The 22017-nt window shown below is 40.8% G+C and overlaps 1 pseudogene; it reads left to right on the top strand.

The window, feature by feature from the left end:
• The first annotated feature begins 13188 nt into the window (after positions 1 to 13188).
• LOC116894952 lies at positions 13189 to 13256 on the top strand (annotated as a pseudogene).
• Positions 13257 to 22017: the final 8761 nt, after the last annotated feature.

Raw genomic sequence — 22017 nt, 5'->3', positions numbered from 1 at the left:
CTTATAACCTGTCTCATTGGTTAAAGTTGTAAAGAGGCTGAGAGAGCACTTTGACCCTCGGAAGAAAAGGTGAATGGATGTGAGTAGATGGCTCAGTTGGTAAATTCCTTTCCTTACATTTGTTACATCTACACAACGCACATAATAAAAAAGCCAGGGATGATGACACTCAGCTGGGATGGCAGTCACTAGGGAGAAGGAGGCAGTTTACTTGGTAAATTCCAGGCCAGGGAAAGATCCTATCTCAAAAACAGGTGGGCAGTGCCTGATATATGTCACCAGGTTGGGGCTGGCCTTTAGAGTAATATGCATGTATACCCATACATATGAATACACATGAAAAGTTTCTCTTGGATAGTTTATGTATTTACATTTCAAATGTTATCCCCCTCCTATACCTGCTCCCCCCCCACTTCTTCCATGAGGCGCTTCCAGCCCCACCCACCTACTCCCACCACAATGCCCTGGCATTTCCCCACATTGGGGAAAGGAGACTTCAGAGGACCAAGGGCTTTTCCTCTCATTGATGCTGGATGATGACATCCTCCACTACATACATGGGTGGCGTTATGGGTCCTTCCACGTGCACTCATTGGTTGGTGGTTTCCTGGGAGCTCTGGTGGGGTCTGGTTGGTTGATACCATTGTTGTTCCTTGGTGTTGCAAAAAGATGTCCTTCAACAAAAGAGTGGATACAGAAAATGTGCTACATTTACACAATGGAGTACTACTCAGCTATTAAAAACAACTACTACCTGAAATTCTTAGGCAAATGGACTGAACTAGAAAATATCATCCTGAGTGAGGTAACCCAGTCACAAAAGAGTGGTATGCACTCACGGATAAGTGGATATTAACCCAAAAGCTTGAGATACCTAAGAAAAAATTCACAGATCATATGAAACCCAAGAAGAAGGAAGACAAAAATGTGGATGCTTCAGTCCTTCTTAGAATTGAGAACAAAATACTCACAGGAGGAAATTACAGTGACAAAGAGTGGAGCAGGGACTGAAGAAAGGGTCATTCAGAAACTACCCCACATGGGGATCCATCCTATGTGCAGTCACCAAGCCCAGACACTATTGCTGACGCCAGTGCTTGCTGATAGTTGCCAGATATGGGTGTCTCCTGAGAGGCTCTGCCAGAGCCCTACTGATACAGATGAGGATGCTTGCAGCTAACCATTGAACTGAACAAGGAGACCCTACTGGAGGAATTAGAGAAAAGTCTGAAGGAGCTGAAGGGGTTTGCGGCAGACACAGTTTTTAAAAGACAAATGAGAGGTAACTACAGTTTAACCTGTTAAACCTCCATGTGTGTTAACTATTTTAGCCTTCTTCAACTTTACTCTTTCACAACCTGGCAAGTGTAGTTTTTAATAGGTTGAGGACCAAGATGACTATAGTTCTTCTCAGTTGTGTTTGCTTTGCTATAAGTGGGTCATATTTGGACAGAATATATCCCTGGGAACACTTTGGAGGGGGTAGGTACTTTGTGAGCAGAGAGCCCCTCCCTTCAGCTCGATGGTAACCACAGCTACAGTTTCCCAGGAAAGTAATGATCTGGTCCCAAGATTCATGTGAAGACTGCATTGATGATAACTATGTCCATGTTAAAGATGTGCTAGGGTACATCAAGGTGCCTCAACTGGTGGGCATGTAAGAAATTGAGAAGTAAACGTGAAGCAAGTAGGATAAAAGAAATGAGGCCTTTGGTGCCATGTCAAATGTCAGCTGCATTATTGAGACTAACTTCTTAATTGCTTTTTGGTTACTCCTTTTCTCTAATTAGCTAATAAACATTTAGGATGCAGCATTGGTTATGTGAAAACCCTACAGAATTTGGGATAACATATATGTATGAACTTGGTTGAAGAATAAGGAAAGGCCTGAGTTAATGTTCTCATGAGGACTTTGGGGCTATTCTGTGAGAGAGGGAAGACCTTGAGTAAGTGGAACCCAGACTGGCTACAGACGTACTGCCCTTGGCGCTACACAATACGTGCTTGCACATAGCTCAATGCAGGGAGAAGTGCTCCCTGGGGATGGATCTCTGGTGTCAGTGGAAGCAGCTGGCCAGAATGGTTCGGTTTCACATCAATTTCACTTCTGGCCCATGAGATTCTACCAGGAAATTCCCTAAACGTGTTAGGGAATAGAGTCTCTAAACATACCCTTCTGCCGGTGCCCTTGGTTGGGCCACAGACCTAATCTGCAGGATCGCACAGATTGTGGAGTTAATAAAGCCTAACCGTCCACATGCTGATGACAGGGGTGGAGTGGCCTTAGCCTTCCTATAGGATGCTAGGCCAGAAAGCAGCTCCTGGGGCCTTAGACTTTGCTGTTCTGACTGTGATTTAAGTTGGGCTGACTATCCTGACTGCCTTCCCATTGGTCAAACACACAGGTTTTCCTCCTTTCCCCTTGTATCCCTTAATTATTTCCCTGAACACAATTTGTGTGGGTGTTATAGTAGAGACGAGAGGGTTGGGTTCAAACTCAGCTAATATATTCATCTCCTCTTAGATCGTCAGTTACTTCACTTCCTTCAGCCTCGAGTGTTTCGATAAGTCAGATGGAAAGAGCAAAACCTGCCTTGATCCATGTACGTGTAAAGATGATATTTTCTAAATTAAAAAGGCAATCTCCAAAGATGAATAATCATTTATATATTCTTTGCTGGGCATGAGTACTCAGACACTTGGGTATGTCTAGAACATCCTAAAATAAGGTACAGAGAAAAGGTGGACAAGTCCATTTAGAGAGAAGATGGAAGAATTCTGGGCAAGTGAAAAGACCATAAACGTGATCTAGAGTCTCTCTCATAAATGAGGATGCAGAGGTCAGAGGTTTAAGGCCTGCTCCCTATTCCTGCTGCTGGAGTCCCTTCCCTGCCCTCCTAATTCTAACATTGTCAACTGTAAGGACCTCTTTCATAGTTTTGGTGTCACTTGCTCTCTGGTCTATTTCCTCATCCTCTAGACTTTCAACCTCTAGAGAGCTGTAGGAGTCAGGGTGGTCAACATGACCAGAACTGTGGACAGTGTTGGTGCTGACCGAGGCTCTGGAACCCCTCAGTGATGCACAGTCCACTGGTCTGGTTGCCTCTGCTACATCTTTCCGATGTCTTTCAGGGATAATGCAAATCTCGGGTAGTCGTTCTTTCTTTGATTGTTTTAAAAATTTTAACTCTCTTTTTATTTCAAGACATTTCTCTGTACAGAAGTTCCCAGCAGAGGACAAGCTGTCATTTCCTCCTCCATTTCTAGGAAATTAGAAAAACAGAAGATTGGTCATCGGTTAAGGATCCAGTTCCCAGGAAGGTGAGAGAGAAGAGAGCTCCAGCAGGGCCAACACTGGGCTGGCATGTTTATGGTGGTGTGTCAGTGACTGGCCCATAGGGAACCCTTGAAAAATATCTGTTAAATGAGAGGTGAGTGAAGGAGTGGCCCCTGTAGAATATTGACAAATGCGTGGCACAGCAGCAACATGGTTATTTGAAAGACATGCCGATGGCCTCTCATTGTTTGGGAAGAGGGACCAGGGCCATGGGATAACACAAGGATGTGCCATGTTTTCTTCTGTCACTGGCACTGAGAATCTCTTGTTGGGTTTTCATGCAGCTGGAAAGTGGGGTGAGGGAGTTAGTGCAGCTGTTGTGGGAACGGGCCAGCCATCACCGAAACCGTAAATATGCCAGGGACCCACACTGTGATGCTGACAGATGCCCTCCTGGCAAGCTCAGATGGGAGAGCTCATGGAATCCAGATTTTAAATTAGAGTCACCTGAACTCAGCCAGGGACCTGCCATCTTTCTGATGGAATGGAAAGGGGAAGGGAGGGAGGGAGGGACGAGCCGAAGAAAATCTTTGTAGCTGAGCCTACCTGACTTTCCTCAGTGGGAGCCGCATGAATAGTGTTTCATGTCAAGGAGATGTAGTTAAAATGCAGGCTGCTGATCCGTGGTCTCTGAATTCCAGAGGCGTGGTCTGTGCCCGTGGACCACTCATCTTCCCTCCCTTTGATCTATCACTTATGTAGAGAAAGGCTTTTATGTGTGGTTCCCATCCAATGGGTAATTTAGTTCATTCCATTATGAAAAAGTAGGAAGTCTAGTACATTTGCTTCAGTTTTTCTTCAAAGTACTTAGGAATGTATTATCCTCCTATACTTTTAGGTAGCCTGAATACATTTTCTCTGGTTGTTTATAATAGAATTTTTGAACTCTTCTGTAGCCAGCTCAAAGTAAGTTGCAACTTACTCAAATAAAATAAAGTAAGGATGAAAGCCTGCACTCTGTCAGGGTGCACAGTTGCTTGAGACAGGTGATGCTAGGGGAATATATTGATGGTATGTTGACACAAAGTGCCACAGGTTTTTCTAATTGAAATTGGCACAATTTTGTGCCTGTTAAATTTCAAGTCCACTTGTGGTTCTTTCTCACAACAATGTAACTTACACTCAAGCCCCCCCCATTCCCACAGATTTTGCTCAAAGCGTGTATCCTGTGTTTCTGAATTCAGTTTGCTTTCTTGGCTAACTTATAAGCAATGTATAAGGAGTTCACCATAGCGTCTTTATCCGAGGCTTGGGTTTGAGGGTGTCTGAGTAGAGGGGATGCTCCCAGGCCACCACAAGTCCTTCACATTCATGTGGACACTGGAATCTAGTGCTAGTAACGTTTGAGACAGGAACCACATGTCTAACTTTTATTTTAATGATGATTTCAAAACTTTTGAGGTTAGTGAGAAAATAAAAGTCTTTCTATTTCATTTATTATAAGAAATTCTACACAAACTAGTATTCATACAGGAGAGAATATTCCACTGAAGAACTGTGTGAGTTGCCTTTAGTCTTTGTAATAGACAGTGTATACATTTTATCTTTATTACAGGAAACCTTAAAGGAGCACAGAAATATAAACAGAAATAATAAAATCTCGTGAGTTTTGGTTTTGTTATAGAATCTTGAGGGAAAAGGAAGACGATATGATAATGCTTTCTGTTGCTGTATTAAAATATCCCAAAACCGTGTAATTTATTAAGAATAGAAATTCATTTTGTTTGTGGGGCTGGTAAATACAAGAGTGTGGTGCTTGCATTTGGATGCATTGCCAAGGGCCCTTTGCTGCATCATCACCTTGTAGAGAACTTCATATAACAAAGCAGTGCAAAAGCACTGGGCTAGGCCTCTCTCCCTTCTCATTACAAATGCCATCAAGGCAATGTCACCCGCCTGACCTCTTCTCAGCCCAATTACCTCACAAACACTCATCTCTAAATATCCTTAATATATAAATTTGTGGATTGCACTTACAACAGAGAAAGCTTCCAACAGAACACATTCGAAGATGGAGATGGTTTGGTCTCTTCACTTCTCTGAGTTAAGGGGATGATAACGTGTGATTGTTGTGCTTGAGTAGGTTTCACTGTTTCTTGTCTCCCTGTATGTTTCATAGGTTTTTACTTCAAAGCAAAACAATCCCAAAGGTTACTTTATGGACCAACATGCAGCAGAATTGAAGTGATAGCATTTTTTGAATAAGGGAGAACAAGAAATACAGAACACATACCCAGGGTATAAAGTCTTCGAATACCAGAAGAGACCTAATTATTAAAGGGAGACGTGGTAAAATTTGGTCATAGCTTCTGCTTCAATGAACCTAACTTTGGCTTCACTAGAGCCAAAAGGTTCTAATGCCAAGCATGTATATTCCTTCTACAACTCCCACAGCATGAAAGGAAAGTAAAACCTTTTAAAATATTTTCATACATATTATTGGTCTTCATGGTACTTGACAATTTTTAGTGACATAGTAACACAGAAGAAGGGTTGAGACATACACTAATTTTTCTTTTACTCATTTCCCTTCACCTAGGCGGTTAGGCAGTATGTGCTCCCATTTTATAGAGACCTCATATTAATGAAGCTACAGTCATCACTTCCCCATAAAGTAGAAAAGCAGCTCATCAGGCAGGTGTGACTCAGAGAGGTCTACCTAACATTGTTGGCAGTCTTGAACATTTCAAGAATAATACCTCCAAGAAAGGCAGGGTTCAGAGATCAATGAAGCAATGTTTGTTTAGTCAGAATGGAGTCCTATCTTGGTATCCATTTTGTGGCCCAAAAATTGCACAAAAAAAGTGAAACTCGGTTGCAAGGAATCTTGTAGATGTTAGCTGAAGATAATTTGAGAGAATAAATACCTCTTTCTTTTTTTCCGTGAAATAGACTGAGCTCCATTGACATTGGGTGCATGAATCTATAAGAGAAAGTGTAAGCCAAATAATGCTGGAGTTCTCTGTTAAGCCAGTCAGGTGATGGAGCAGGAATATAGTTTTCAAAAGAGGTCTAAAAATTCTTTGAAATGTGTCCCATAAAGAGGAACCCTTTTTATTTCTGTCCTTGTGAAAACAGTTTATTCTTTGTAACTTGTTTCTTGAAATGTTAGCTTGTACAAGGGCTAAAATGTGACTGGAGAGACAGCTCAGCAATTAAGTACACTCCTTGAAAACTCTCATGCATATAAAAGAAAATACATCTTTAAAAACATTTTTAAAAACATAGAGCCCTCGCTCCTTGGTCTTTAGAGAAAGGTGATGTGGAACCAGTCAACCTGGGATGTGGGATTAGTCAATGGGAATGCAAATGGAAGTCCCCAACCAGCAGCCATCAGGAAACTAACCATTTTTTCTTCATAACCCCATAAGAGCCAGTAACTTTGTGAGACTCCATCATATTTGTCTTGTGTTCATTGGATGCCAGTCACCAGGTCCACCTCACACTCATAGAGCATGTTTACAGAGTGTGTATCACAGGAGACCATCAAGGATCATGTTAAATTTCTAGGATGGTGGTCATTTCAGTGCTCAGACTCATTTTAAGGATGAAGGTTTGCGATTGTCCTGCAGATCTGGCTTTTTATAATAAGTCTCTTGCTAAAGTGAATTCACTGGTGCCACATGTGGCACTCCAGGAAGCATGGCCCTCAGTTCTTTTTCAAATCTCAAGCTTTTCAAATCATACTAGAGTCTCTTAAACCTGCAACAGAATAGAATTAAGAGTCTTTATGTTTAATCCACAATCATAATATAGCATGTGTTCTATGATATGCCTTATGTTACCAATGATTGGTTACCAATGGTTGGGGCTGGAAATTTCCAGGTTCTTGGTTATTACTTAAGAGTTAAATAAAGGCACACCCAGATTGTAAAGCTCCAGGGAAACTTTGGTCAAAGAAAAACAATAGTACAGATGAACAAGAAATGTATTGTCAAGATTGATAGCAGGTCTCGTGAGAGTCCTCAAGAGCCAAAGTTATACTGTAGACAATGTTTTTATTGGAGTCCATGGGAAAGAGGATTGGTTACTAAGGGAAATGATTGCTGAACTGTTAAGTGATATAACTCTTTCTTTACCACACACAACCCTTACATGGTATTTTGAATGAGGATGGCTTCCATGGCTCATATATTTGAATATCTAGTCCCTAGTTGGTGAAACTGTTTGGGAAGTGTGGCTTTATTGGAGAAGGTATCTTACTGGGGCTGGGATTTGAGGCTTTAAAAGCCCACAGCATTTTAATTTAGCTCCCCAACTTTGCCTCATGCTTTTGGATCAGGGTGGAAGATCTCAGCTACTGCTCTATTGCCATGCCCACCTTCTGCTGCTGTTTACAATCATGGGCTCTAACCCTGTTTTATCAGTTGCCTTGGTCATGATATCTCTCCATACCAATAGAAAATCACCTAAGTCACCTTACCACAATACACTAAATTGTTATCATATGCACATCCAATTTTTGCATAAACATAAACATAAGCTATAAGAGGAGTTTTCCCTAAAATGTTGCCTTGAGGACACAGTTTTGCCTTACTGTGTATGCACTTACAACTAGTTCAGATGGGATCAGCATTGCTAGTCTCCCACTGAGACATAAGCAGAGTGTGACTGACTAGACTCTAAGTCAAAGGGAGAAGAAACCTACTTTATCATTTACATTTGGGATGTGCATACAGTTCCATGCTGGTGGAGACCCTAGGTTAACAGGTTGATAAGTGCACCGTTCAAAGAGGGAGTATATCTAGGAACTGAGTGTAAGGGGCCTACTGCCAAGTGCGGTATTAGAAAAGGTATGTGTACATAGCCCATAGCAACTGGGATGCCAGCTTGTTAAACTGTTCTCCATGCTTGCCTGCCTCACCTTCCAGCAGGGTGGGATTGTTCTCAAGCCTCACGGAGGAAACATATTATTGTGATGAAGCTGACCACGGAGAGAAAAGCTGCTTTAATGGCATCTGTAGACCTGGAGCTTCCAAATGATAAATGCTGAGCATTTATAGACAGTTTTTATTTGCAGTTCTGTGTGCACATGTGTGTGTGCATGTATGCATGTGTGCGTGTGTGTGCACGGTGTGTGTGTGTGTGTGTGTGTGTGTGTGTGGTATATGCAAAACAGTGAAAGGTGGTAGGGGGAAGAGAGTAGAGAGTGAGAGAGAGAGAGAAAGAGGGAGAGGAGGCAGAGAGAGGGAGAGGAGAATAAATGTGTATCTGATTGAGATCCTAGGACTCTGTAGTAACCAGCCCTGGAAAACAACAAAAGGATGTTATGGCTACCATATGGAAGTGCCGATGGAGCTAGGGTTGGTTTGCTTCCCACAAGGCTTGCCATTCATATTGTGCCACGCATCTCCTGGTAGCACCTTGGCAATTAATTGAGCACTCTCCGTTGGATTGTGTCCCTCTTACTCTCCTCCCTACTACTGAGTGGGACTCCTCCTGGGTCTCCACTTTGAAGCCCTTACTTTGCAAATGCTATTTGGACTGCTAGAGTTTATGTCTAATTTTCTATCTCTCTCTTCTGCTACCTGGTATTGTGAGCAGGCCTGCCACCATGTTTAATAGGAACGTCTTAGTATGTTGCTGCTCAATGAATGAGCATGTGCAGCAGGTGTGTGATGCTCCACAGAGCTCCAGTTCTCCCAGGCCTTTCATCGGGTTGCATTTAGCCCAGTTGCCATGGCAAGGTCATGTGATGACACTCCTTCCAGATTTGCACCATTGCATGACTCCACAGTCACGAAGCTCCTGGAGGACAGGTGGCATGTCTTGTTGATATAAAATTTATGTTAGTTCACTGACCCATGAGCTCTCAAAACATGAGTGCTGAAGGATTTACCATTTCACTGAAAGAATAGAAATTACACATAGACATATCTGTGACAAAAGCACTTTAACATTGTGTCAGTGCTTTAATAAGGTGCTGACATGTGGTGGAGAGTATGTTATTTAGCCTTGGATGGCCTGGGTAGAAGCCTTCCCCTTCTTACCAGCTGAGTAAACAGGAGCATGCTAATTAAATTCCCTTCTACACAATGCAAGTGATACTGGCAATAGTGATCCCACAGGATTCTGTAGGGTATAATAGTACAAACACAGAAGAGTCGCCAGGCAGCCCTTGGCATTTTTTAAATGCTCAACAAATGTTTGCCTCTCAGGCAGTGTAGACTTCTTTAGAGCATATGATTTTCTTTTCCTTTTACAGGTATGCTCTTCGCTCTCAGACTGGAAAAAACAGTGGTTAGAAGTGTAGTTTAAAGAATAACTACTCAAACCACAACTAATTATCTGCATGGTTAAATGAAAGGTGACCCAGATTCTGGTCTGAATTCCTCTGTGGACAAGATGTTTAATGTTTATGCATCTCTCTTCTTTCTCACATGTACAGAAATATTTTTAGAAATTCCTCATGGTTAATGGCAAATGACTACATTTAAGAGTTCGGTATGGTTCCAGACATGTAACACATTCATAATTTATTTTCCTTTTTCATTATACTTAGGAGGGCAATCTCTTAGTAGTGTTTTTATCCCACATGGCTTTCCTGACATCTTTAGTTCATAAAGTCCTAAGTCCCAAGGAATAATGGACTGGAAAGGATTTACGTGAGAGATAGCCATGTAGAGAAGTCAACATCATCAGAATGCATCTCTCTTGGCATTCCCATTCCTTGTCATACTTTCTTCATTTCTAGTCTCTAAGATATCTATATAGCTAGTCATATTAGGAAGCATATTAGCCACTATAGCAAAGTCCAAAGCAAAAGACCTAGTAGGAGGTGGGGGGAGATAGCTTAGTTTGTAAAGTACTTGCCTTGTCAGCATAATGACTGGTGCTCCATGCCATAGCTCACATTAAAAAAAAAATCAAAGTGAAACAAAACAAGCTCTACAACAAAAATCAAGTGCAGTGGTGTGCATTTGCAATTCCAGTGTTAGGAGAAGAAGACCGTTGTTCTCTAGGCTCACTGTTCTAGCCAGAATAACCTACACAGTGAGTTTCAAGTCAATTGAAATTGCTATTTCAAAATAAATACGTAGATGAAAGGATGTACAGCTACCTCCTAAGGAACCACATCCATCTCCTCTTGCCTCCACATACACCTGTGCAAATGTACACACACAAAATCATATGTGCATGACTAAGGGACAATAACGGAAACATATAGAATCATCTAAATGCTATGTGAGTTCCTCTGTAAAAGAATTATTTTGTGTGTTTGCAAATGTGCTATGGCCTGTGAATAAGCCCAGAGGTCAACTTGCAAAAGCCAAGTCTTTTATTTTCCCAGATAGATCCTTGTTGAGATCAATAACTAAGGTCATCAATCTTGGTGCAAGTGCCTTACTCATTGAATCATATCTCTCTTTCTCTCTCTCTCTCTCTCTCTCTCTCTCTCTCTCTCTCTCTTTACAAGAAAAGAGAAATAGGATGCCCTACAAGATATGCTTGTGTGTGCATACACAACATACATACATACATACATACAGACATACAGACATACATACAGATACAGTTGAGGCTTTCTAAGTGGCCCATGGACTAAGCATGTTGTATTTGTGCCCCAGATCACTAAGATGGGCATCTTTCCAGAGCCTCACTGACTTGATGGATGCCCTGCTACCATGATAGATAGTTCCGTCCTCTGAGTCCGAGTCTCTCCTCCTACCCATGAGGGTCTCCTTTTTGCCCTATGTGCCAGGATCATCACTTGTTAACACTGATAAGCCTTTGACATTTGTGTGGGCATCATTACTTTCTGCTCAGAAAAACATAGGTTTCCTGGAACATCTTGGCATATAGCTCTCCTAATGAAGAAATGCCTGTAGACCCTCATTGTTTTCTGTCTAAACAGAAATCTCATGTGCCTTTGTGCTTGATCTATAGGGGCCTCCTTGAAGATCTAGTACTGTCAGGTTTGGGAGCTGTGTTTCAGAAGGTCACGTGTAAGCAAGGGTACTTACCTGTCGGTTAAGTTGCTTAACTGTTGCTTTCAGGCCTCTCCTCTTCTTTATTTATCCTTAGATACATGACTTGAGTGTGTTTATCTTCTCTTCCCAATCATTTATTATGTTATTTTGCAGAATGAGCAAATGGATAAATTGGTTAAAAATAATGATGAGCATTAAAGAAAGTTTGTGTCTCAGTAACTACAGTAGGAAAGAACATGGAAGCAGAGCTGGGTACAGCTAGGGCAGGGCTATCAACTTGCACTGGGAATGCTGAGGCAGGAGGATCTTGAGTTTAAGACCTGGTGGCCACCTCACAAAAGCTTGTCTCAGAAAAAATATGGAAGTAGAGTTTCCAGTGGCCATGTGTCTCTGTTCATGTTGACAGATTCTTTGCTTTGAAGTCATTGGAAACCAGACACTATGATCATGTACTATTTTTGTTTCTTCTAGTCCTTTTGATATAATGCTTTATAGACTGGTCATCTTAGCTACGATATAGAACACTCAGGTTCTAGAAGTGGTCCTGGCTTGGAGATCAACATTGCTGCTCACATTGTGACTGATAACTCCGGCTTGTCTCTAGGGTCTGCTGCTCATATATTGACTTACCTTTGTTTCCTGATGGTACACAGGCTTCCCCCTAAGTCTGGGCAATGGTATTTATGGACAGGATCAAAGGGAGTTATTGAAGACCTCTGAGAAACAATTGCTCAATTGAGAAGTCCATTGTGGAATAAGATACCATCAAAATACAAGCCTACAACCATTTCTTGCATTCTCTATTTCTCAATTACGCCACCAGAAGTTTGAATGTTAATGGTCCTTCTATGACATGAGTCAAAAAAATAAAGTAGTTTCCTGACTTTGATTATATAAATGTAAAACAAACTAGGTAGGAATAGTACACACATCTGAAATACTCATAAAGCAGAGGCAGGGAGGTCATAAATTCAAGGCAAGTCAGGGATACATGGTGAACTTCAGGACAGCATAGGCCACATAGTAGTTCTCTGTCTCAAATGTCAAAAAATTAAAAAATAGAAGAAATGCTTTTTTCCCTAAGTAATTCCTAGTTAGCTCATCAACAATATTGTGTTTATAATAGGAGAGTCACAAGAATTAACCAATAGGAAATATTTTTCTTCAATTGCTTTTGGATATGGCTTTGATTTTAGAATGACCCCAGTCATTAGAACCCTTTAAGAAAATTTCTTGATATGATGACCATAAAACATCTGAGTCCTTTGAGACATCCATGATGACCCAACATTGGGAGTCTGAGGTCATGGGATCCTGGTGAGAGATAGTAGAACTTTCAACATGGAGTTTTAATGTAGATTAAAGAAAAAAAATTTCTTGGACAGAATAGGACTAATCACGGGTAGTATCTGAGACAGAGATGACAAAGGAATCCCCATAAGCCATGGAAAATCAAATTCAGGAAGAGCCAATCCAAGTGGATTTAGCTCAAGCAAAGGATTGGATAATAGAAGTGAAAGGTAGATAGCTGGAAATTATGGATATAAAAGAGAAAATTTTTTGTCAAAAAAAGAAAAGGAAAGTTCTTCCTCAGTTTTGAGGTTTGGCTATAGTTTTCAGCAAATTCGTAGAGGTGAGTTCATCTTATATTCTTCATACGATTTTTTCTTGGATTCCCCTTTGAGTTGATTATCTTGGGAGAGCAACTGTAGACAGTGGTTCAATAAGAAACGCATAGGAAAAAACATATGTTCCATGTACTGATTCCTATGAAGACAGTGCAATGACAGAGGTAGTGCTACAGTTTAAAGTACACTCAAGAATCTCGTAGTTAATGTTAGTTTTCAATGGAAATCTAACCAGCACTACTAGTGATCATCTGCTCAATAAATGCAACACAGTTGACTGGAGGGATGATGTTGGATCATTGATGACCATAAAACATCTGGAGGAGACATCCATGATGAACACAACAGTCTGAGGTCCATCATAAAAAAAAAAAAAAATAAAAAAAAAAAAAAAAAATTTCTTGGAGAAAGACCACGTGACAGAGGAAGAGCTGGATCAAATTAAGAGACTTTTCTCTAATAAAAAGAAGTCTATGAACATTTCTTAAAAAAGAAAAGGAAAGGTCATGTGGCTATAGTTTCACTAGGTGAGCTCATTCACAGGACAAGAAAGAAGCGACCTAGAGTTTGCTGAACTAGAAAAGGACCCAGGACCCAGGAAAACAAAGTCTTGGAGGCATATGTCAGGACACAGGCCTCAGGGGCATCAGTCACACTGATTGATATTTGACTTTATTGAGCCTTAAGAAATTTCTGATGAAGAAAAAATGAGATCAAATTATAACTGATAAAGGAATTAACAACAGCTTAGTATTTGTAGAGAAAAGTTATCCTCATGCTATCTGTCTGTCTGTCTGTCTATCTATCTATTTATTGGGGGAATTTACTAAAATGGCTTACAGGCTGTGGTTCACTTAGTCCAACAATGCACTACCAATGAAACGTTGAAGAATCCAGTAGTTGGTCAGTCCATGAAGCTGGATGTATCATCTGGTCTTCACTGTATGTTGGAATCGCCAAGAAGTAGGCTATAATGCCAGTGTTTCAATGACCTTTACATAGGGTGAGACCAGAAGGTGTGGCCTAGATTAAAGGTGGATCTTCCCACCCCAAAAGTTCCAGATTAAAGGCGAGTCTTCCCATTTCACATGGTTGAATTAAGAAAACTAAGAAAATGCCCTCACAGGGTATACACGGCCTCTTTGATTTTAGTTAATTCCAGTTGTAGTCAACTTCATAACTGAGAATAGCCATCACAAAGTTTAGACTGTGTATGCTGGTCATGAGTGATGACCACACCTGCAATGTTCTCTGTCACTGGCTTTGCTTCACTATCTCCATTTGTGAAATTCTCACTCACTCGTCTGACTTTTTTCTGTTCGTTTTTTTTCCCACAATGAGAAGGCTATACATCCGCAGGCCTTTGTTGTCATTAACACATACACACACAAAACTAGGTGTGTGGGAAATAATTCCAAGTCATTTGGTGCACCGAATTCAATGTTCATCAGGGCTCTCGTTGATAATGACAGTTAATTCAATTCAATTCTGCTTGGACTCTTAGGTTATTTCCTTGGTGACAGACTCAGACAGTTCAGGGAGCCTCTAGTCTAGTAAAATTAGGGGCAGTTTGTTTAGGGTTAGCTTTAATTCTTCAAATTTTCTTTGCTTTGTCCAAAGCATCAAGTGCTTTCTCTGTGACTTCACCAAGTCAAGGTGAACACAGTATGTTCCTCATCCTTCAAAAGAACATTCCAAATGAAAAGAGTAAAAGTGATCAAAAAAAAGTAAAATGTAAAAGTATCGAAGTGTCTTTATTGGTCCTTAGATGTTTCCGAAATTTCCCCCAAACTGAACCTGTGCTCAGGAGATTTGATGGCACTCACTAGCTCCATTGACTGAGGAGCATGGCTTATTTAGTCTAGGCTTAACAAAACCTGTATTCATAAACACAGACTGAGAAAGCATGAGAGAGAGAGAGAGAGAGAGAGAGAGAGAGAGAGAGAGAGAGAGAGAGAGAAAAGAGAGAGAGAGACTAGTAATAGTATAAAAACAAGATAGTTTCTATTTGAAAAGGAGAAATGGATGAGTTTTACCCAATGAAGTTCTTCATTGGAGATACGGTCTTTTCTTGGTACCCATGGGAGATTTGCTTCTACCACTTCCCCATGAACATCCAAGACTGCATCTATAAACTAACATAGCATTTTCATAGGAACAATGCACATCTTCCTATGTACCTCATCGTACGTTTGTGCCTTAAGTGCCTAATAGAATGTGAATGCTACATTAATCATTGTTACATTGTTATTGCATTGTTTCAGAGAGAATAATAAAAATGAGAAAAAGAGCTTGGGTTTCTTAAGTAAAGATGTAATTATTTGGACCCTAATACTGCTGCCCAGAGGTCAGTTGAAGATGTAGACGTAGGGACTATTGATATGATGGTCCAACTCATAATATTCAAGAGAAGAAACAGACTGTCAGAACGAGTTTGGAAGGCTGCTTATGGGAATTTTTATTTTACTGTACACTAGGAGTTCACTAAGGTTAGTGTCTGGGACGGTTGTTTTGTATTGTTAAAATAGGATTCTAGAAATTAAGAAACAGAGGCACCGGGCACTCAGCAAAGGGTGCTGTGGCTTTCCTGTTTTCCCTTTGCATCTGTCTAGGAGCTTGGTTCCTGAAGGCCATGGGATTATTGACCTATGCTCTATATTCATCTGTTGATATGGAGGCTCCAAAGGGGACACCAAGATGATCAAGTGAGTCGTCACTTGTGTTCTTTGTAACTGTGTTTTATTTATATGGGTATGGCTGTGCACCATGGGTGTGCCTCCTGTCCATGGAAGCCACAAGAGGGCATCTGATTCCCTGGAACTAGAGTTACCAGATGGTTGTGAGCTACCATATAAATGCTAAAAATGGCACCCAGGTCTTACCTTTGACCCAGCTCCTCAGTAACCTCACTCCCAATGCCCTCCTGCCCCCTGCCACACATCTTTTTAAAGTGTGTCTGGTGCACAGCACCACGTAGAGTATATAATTAATTTGTGAAAAGAAAAAAATTGAGTTGTATGTACTCATAATCTCCGAGGTTTTGAATATTGTAATGATTAAAAGTATAACCCTGGGAACATGCATGCATTCTTAATTTATCCTAGAAGTTCTTAACTCTCCAATGTCAAACAAGTAAACCAAACCTCAAACACCTCTAAATATTGGCATTGGTTTTACACCCCACATCTAAAAGATAGTTGAGAAAAGCAAAAGTCAAAGATAGGCTCATGTTCAAAACACATTTATTATTTGAATTCACTTATAATCTGACCACTAGGACTTTTTAGTGAGCTTCTTAATCTACATAAAAAGAAGAAAGGTTTTAATGGTTACCACATGGAAAGAGATGCAAAATAGTGACACTCTTCTGCCATGTTCCCTGGAGGTTTAAGCAATTTTTTCTTAACTTGTCATGAGAGCCCCTCAAATTTTTTGCAGAGTTCACAGCTGTTTGGGCTTAAGATGTAATTACATTTCATTATCAGTGTCAGATAAAACACACACAGCCATGTTGGCCCAAGTAAAGCCACAGCAATCGGGAGAGTGTAGTTGGCCATGAAGAGTTATGCTCAGAGATGCAACTTTGATCCTTTTTTAAAAAAAAAAGTTCTTCATCACGAGACTTCCCTGCATGCTTTTTGGAGGGAGTTACAGTAGAGACACTGGATGTGAGAATATGGGAAGATTTATGTGACAATTCTCAGCAAGATTTATTTTGATACAGTGTACTGTATCAATATGTAAAAATCTAATAAATATCCGTCTTTAAAGAGGGGACTGCTCTAATTTTACTGTTTCGGAGAAGAGGTTTGGCAAAAAGTCAGAATGTGCATTAAAAACACACTTTCAAGAAGTCTAATAAATAAGCCCTTTGAAATATGGTTTCCTAGTGAAAGGCATGTTAAATCATTTTGATAAAGAATCTAAATTAGATCTTTAAATAAGAAAGGCGAGTCCCCTTAACTTATTATTTATAGATCGTTTGGAAATAAAATCTATGCAAACTGATTTCTTCTTCCATTCTTTACAAGGGAACTGTATTGTCAAATTTTAATAGCCCGCATGGTTAGCTGGAGAATGTTCTCACTTAAATGGAGGCAGTAGCCATGGTGACAGTATTCAGAGATCATTCATGGTGTGATGGACTCTGTAGAGCTTCATGGAAACCCTTACATTATTTTCCCCTGTGTCAAGAAAATAAACTCACAGGCCCTGGATGGAGAGTGCCTGCTGCAGGCTAGCTGTGCGACCTTGAGCAAATATGTCTTCTGTAGGTTGATGTCATTATGCAGGTGAAGGCAGGTACAGGATAGAATGAGGCCTGTCATTGGATGAGAAGGAAGGATAGTGGGAGAAAAGTTTTAGAGGGACAGAGGAGGTTGGAGAAGGAGAGGAGCTGAGAGAACATGGCGGCCGACGTTAAGATTCTTCTCTGCGTATAGTTACAGGTTGTTGTGACTATTCTTAAGGGATGGGTGTGTGCAGGATTTTGTGTTGTCTAGATGGGCAAATTATATCTTATCAACTAGATCAGAGGATATTGTGTGATGTGTTCTTTCATGTGGTGACGTAATTGAGTTCAAGAGAGTATATAGTGGCAGGATGCACCAGGCCACCATGGAATTGGGATGTGTATACCTGGCCTGGTGGAACAAAGCTGTGAATGAGGGAGGTGGGGCTGACAGGGTGCCTCCTTGGAATGGCTCGTGGACAGAGGGTGAGAAAGTACTTGGGGGCAGTATGGAGCCACTGAGCTAAAACTATCTAGGAACTAGACTGCAAGGGTACGCGCAGAAACCAGTTCTACTCCTCTTCTATTTTTACTGCAGCACCTTTCCATGCCTCAGTGTCCTAAATTATAATTAAGACCAATATTAATAGCTGACCAATAGACCATTGGAAGGGTAATTGATTTTGGTTATTAAGAGTGCTTGGCAGTGTGCTGGGTCCACAGAAATTGAGAAGAGATGCTGACTCAGAACAGAATCATTCTCTTCAGACTAGGGCTCAGAGATGGAGAATGTTTAAGGGTACATAGTCGATTATTGATAAAGACTGGATTTAAACTATAGGTATCAGGTACGTTTGCAAATATGGGCACATCTGTGCTCATTTACCAACACTCCTTATCACTTCCACCTCAGACTGTGCTCTCGTTCATCCATTCTATCATGCCGTATGCATGTGTGCTGCATCTCTAGAGCATATAACATACAATGAAGTACATTGGATGGTCAACTAGAAGTTCTCTATTAGTCATTTTGTATTATGTCATATACAATATAGAATACATATTATAGACAGGTCCTAACATATATGATTCAGTATATGATTTTCAACCTTATGATGCTACAAAAGCAGAAACTGTACTTAGGTTTTGGGATTTTAATCTTTTCCTGGGGTAGCAGTATTTGGTTTGAGCCTCTCTCAGGGTGCTGGACAGCAGCAGTTTACCACAGCTCCCTCAGCCAAGCCATCCCAAGCGGAGACAGCTGAAGCTCTGCGGTAGAGAGTGCTGCCAAGTCCTTTATGACTGAGTAGTCACTAAATTACATGAGCTATGCAACAATTTCATTACAAAACAAGATTAGTACTGGATAATGTTGGCCAATTTTTGGTTAGAATAAATGTACTTTGATCACATTTAAAAGAGACGAGGCTAAGTTATGATGTTTGGTAGGCTAGATGTGTTCAGTACCTCTTAGGTTATAGTATATTCAACTTATGTTGGATGTCTTGTGACAAGCTCCATTGTAACTCAAGGAAGAACTCTAAATAATAGATTGATGGTATAATTTTGTCATTACATTATATTACATATGACAGATACATATATATACTATGAATGATATGTGACTGTATGTAAACATAGACATAGACTTACTTTATGCCATGAACTGGGTATGAAATGTAATAGGAAAGACCCTATCATCTGACTCCACTTACAGAAGTAAGGAAAGACCTTAGTAATAACAATAAACTGTGTTGACTTTCTGTGATCAACAGGAATACATATCGGACCTAAGCCAAACAAAGGTGCAAGATTCACTGTGTAACTCTTTTTTCCATATCTACTTACCCCAGATATAGAACACATGACAGACCAACACAGGGGCACTATTGAAGTCCAGCTTTGTGAACAATAAGTTTGATTGGTGTTCCTTATAGGGATATGTGTGAAGGATTTAGTTACGGGAACAGAAATGACTCAAAGACAGCTGTGTCACCCCAGCATGATTGACAGCCCACAAAAGATGGCACCCTGGAGTACCCGGCACAGCATTCAGGCAGCTCAAGAGGCAGAAATTGTCTTTTCTAGGTGGCTCGGTTAGTTTGAGCCTTTTTCAGGAGGCTGGGCTGATCTCTGCTCCTTCCAGGCTACTTGGGTGGTTTGCTTAGATGGCAGGGCTTGTCTCAAGGTCTTTGCAACTTGGTTCCTCTCTGCTTCTTTCAGATGGCTGGGGTTGTCTGAGAACGACTCTGAGCAGTCGGTCTTACTGTGAGGGAAGGTACTAGTGAATCTGCTTAGTTTCAGTGACTTCCTGGATCTACTTTGAGTTGTTTACTTTCTGATTTCAGGAGCCTCCCTGTAGGATGAGATGTTTTAACCTGGGAGGAAACGCTTTGCAACAAGTGTTTTAAGCCAGTCTCTTGCTGCAGACTGAATCAATATGGGAAACCTAGCTTTTCCATTAGACTCCATTAGCTAAGGCAGAATTTCAACTTACTGGAATTCTTAATTTCCAATGTATTTTGGATAACTGGGTAACAACCCAAACCAAGATCGGCTAGGGTATTGCTGATGGCAGTTTGTGCTGACAATACATGTCTTGGTCAAGCAGAAAGAACCTATGTGTCTGTCAGCCTCTGTTGTGTGTCAATTCTTTCTTTGCTCTTTACTAATTGAGTGGTTCAATTGTTCCATGAATCATGTTAATACCCAATGGCTATCTCTGTAAGAAGGAAATGATTCTTCCATGCAATTAGCATATTTACATGACCCAAGCCTTGTGCATGACACAGTCTCCAAAAAGGCTAAGTTTTGAACTGAATAAAAAGATGGGCTCTCTTAATATGGCTGGTTGGAGCCTCTCTGGATCATGTAGCAGAGATTTTAGAACCTCTTCTCTGACTAGTGTAGGATCAGTTATCCTTCTCCTTGTGTTCCCCAAGTGAGCTCAAAATTCCTTACCCAGCCTCCAAGTCCTTCTTCCTTTTAAAGGTACCCCACTGTCTCAAAGAAGCATATGGTTTGGTGGATGTCAGAAGACAGTGTGTGCAAAGGAGCTGAAATTGCGTCTTACACTTAGTCACCCCTACCAGGCACTGATTTAAAAGACACTAGACTAAATATTCCACTAGGGTCAGGGTGTCACATAGATTATCTCGTTCCTTTATGGACCTCGTAAAAGCCTCCCTGGAAGCCTCTTCCAGTGACATCACCCATTAGTCATTGCCAAAATGGCGACAAATCGAAAATTGAGATTCCACATTTCTGATTGAGAACATGACTTCTGTGTGTACGGAGGGATGCAAACCGAGTGGAAGATTTCTTTGCAAAAGATAGTTGCAACTATTTTAAAGTGAGTTCTTCTTTTTGTAAAGGCTGTGTAGCATTGTTGAGGCTTTATTTCCAAGGCTTTTGCCTTTTAGGCTTAATAATAAATTGCACCAAGGCAGGCAACCTCTCCATTTCTAAGGATAATCCTACTCAGGCCGGTGTCAAGGGCTAGCATTTCTTATATTAAGGTAATCTGTATCTGTGCATATCCCCTGCAACCAGCGAAAAGGAAGCTGCATCCTTGAGGAGTAAATTCTATTTTCCTGTAAGAGGAGAGACATTTGGCAAGACAGCAAAATGTCAGAAAAAAATCACATTCAAGAGCTCCTCTGAAATTAAAAGAACACCATGAGATGTGACATTCTTAACTTCTTCTCCACTCAGTAATTGTTAATTAGATTAATTACTGTCTGGTAAGCTGAGCTGAAAACTTTATTTTTTGCACACTTAGGGGTGAGGTCACATCCTCTGCATGCTAGGGACTGATCTTGGGGCCTTGAAAGCAGCTGTAGGAAGACCCTTAGTCCTAAGATGGCTGCAGTCACTGGCAAAGAGGGAAATAAATGTCTCAATGGCATTGGAGGGTCTGCGTTTCTGCCATCAACCCACTTGTGGATTAAATTAAAGCATTCCTTTCTCTCGGGTTCCCTACCCTCAAAAGTGTCTCAGTAAACAGCTTGAGATCTTAGCCCTTCTAAGAAATGAATCATATTTTCTCTGTCAGACTTGATTGCTGTTGACTATTAATTCAGTCTGTATCGATCTGAAGTCCATATTTCTTACTGTTTAGATGGGAAATTATCTCATGCTATTAAAATGCCACTAAGTTTCCGAAGCCGTTACAATCGCTGGTCCAGAGGCCAAGTTCATCCTTGTGGAGCATGGCAGGATTTGGTATTTAAATCTGACTTTCACCCTTTAATTTCTTGTTCCTTTCTCAGTGAGGGTATGCAAAGACTGTTTTATTATCTGGGGCAGGGGAAGGAGACACGGTGTTTAAATAAAACGGAAAGACAGAGCATCTCTATGGGGAAGCTTGCCAGACTACCTTATTCTAATAATTTTCTCTGGACCTGGGACCTTCTAAAGAAAGAACCTTATTTAAAAGGTTTCTGGATGATGAGAATTTTCTTAATTTTTCAACTTTGCCCAAAATGTAGAAGACATGAAAAGGGGAGACTTAAAAATTGTATCAGGTTTTCCAAATTATCCATGTAATATGTATTCATTGTAGAAGACATGGACAAGCCTAAGAATTGCAAACAAGAAAATAAAACCTGTATATTTGTCTGTCTGTCTTTTAGCAGAAATGTCACGCAGTGCACAGGGCATAGGATCTGACCCTGTATGTTTGGACAGTCACTTTAGGTTTTGCTATTTAGTGGACAAGTAATCCTGCATTGTGTGCTCGCCTGCCTATCTCCTGGGCCATCATTACTAGCTTTGAAGAAGATCTACATGGAGAACCCATCCTGGGGTCTAGCACTTTGATTCAAGTGGCTGCTGGTACGTGTTTTTTTTGTTCTCTGTGGCTTAGACATTCTTGTGTCTCTGAGCAGG

This window comes from Rattus rattus, chromosome 2 (genome assembly GCF_011064425.1).
Source record: "Rattus rattus isolate New Zealand chromosome 2, Rrattus_CSIRO_v1, whole genome shotgun sequence".
NCBI classification, from domain to species: Eukaryota; Metazoa; Chordata; class Mammalia; order Rodentia; family Muridae; genus Rattus; species Rattus rattus.
This window is presented reverse-complemented; position numbering and strand designations above follow the sequence as displayed.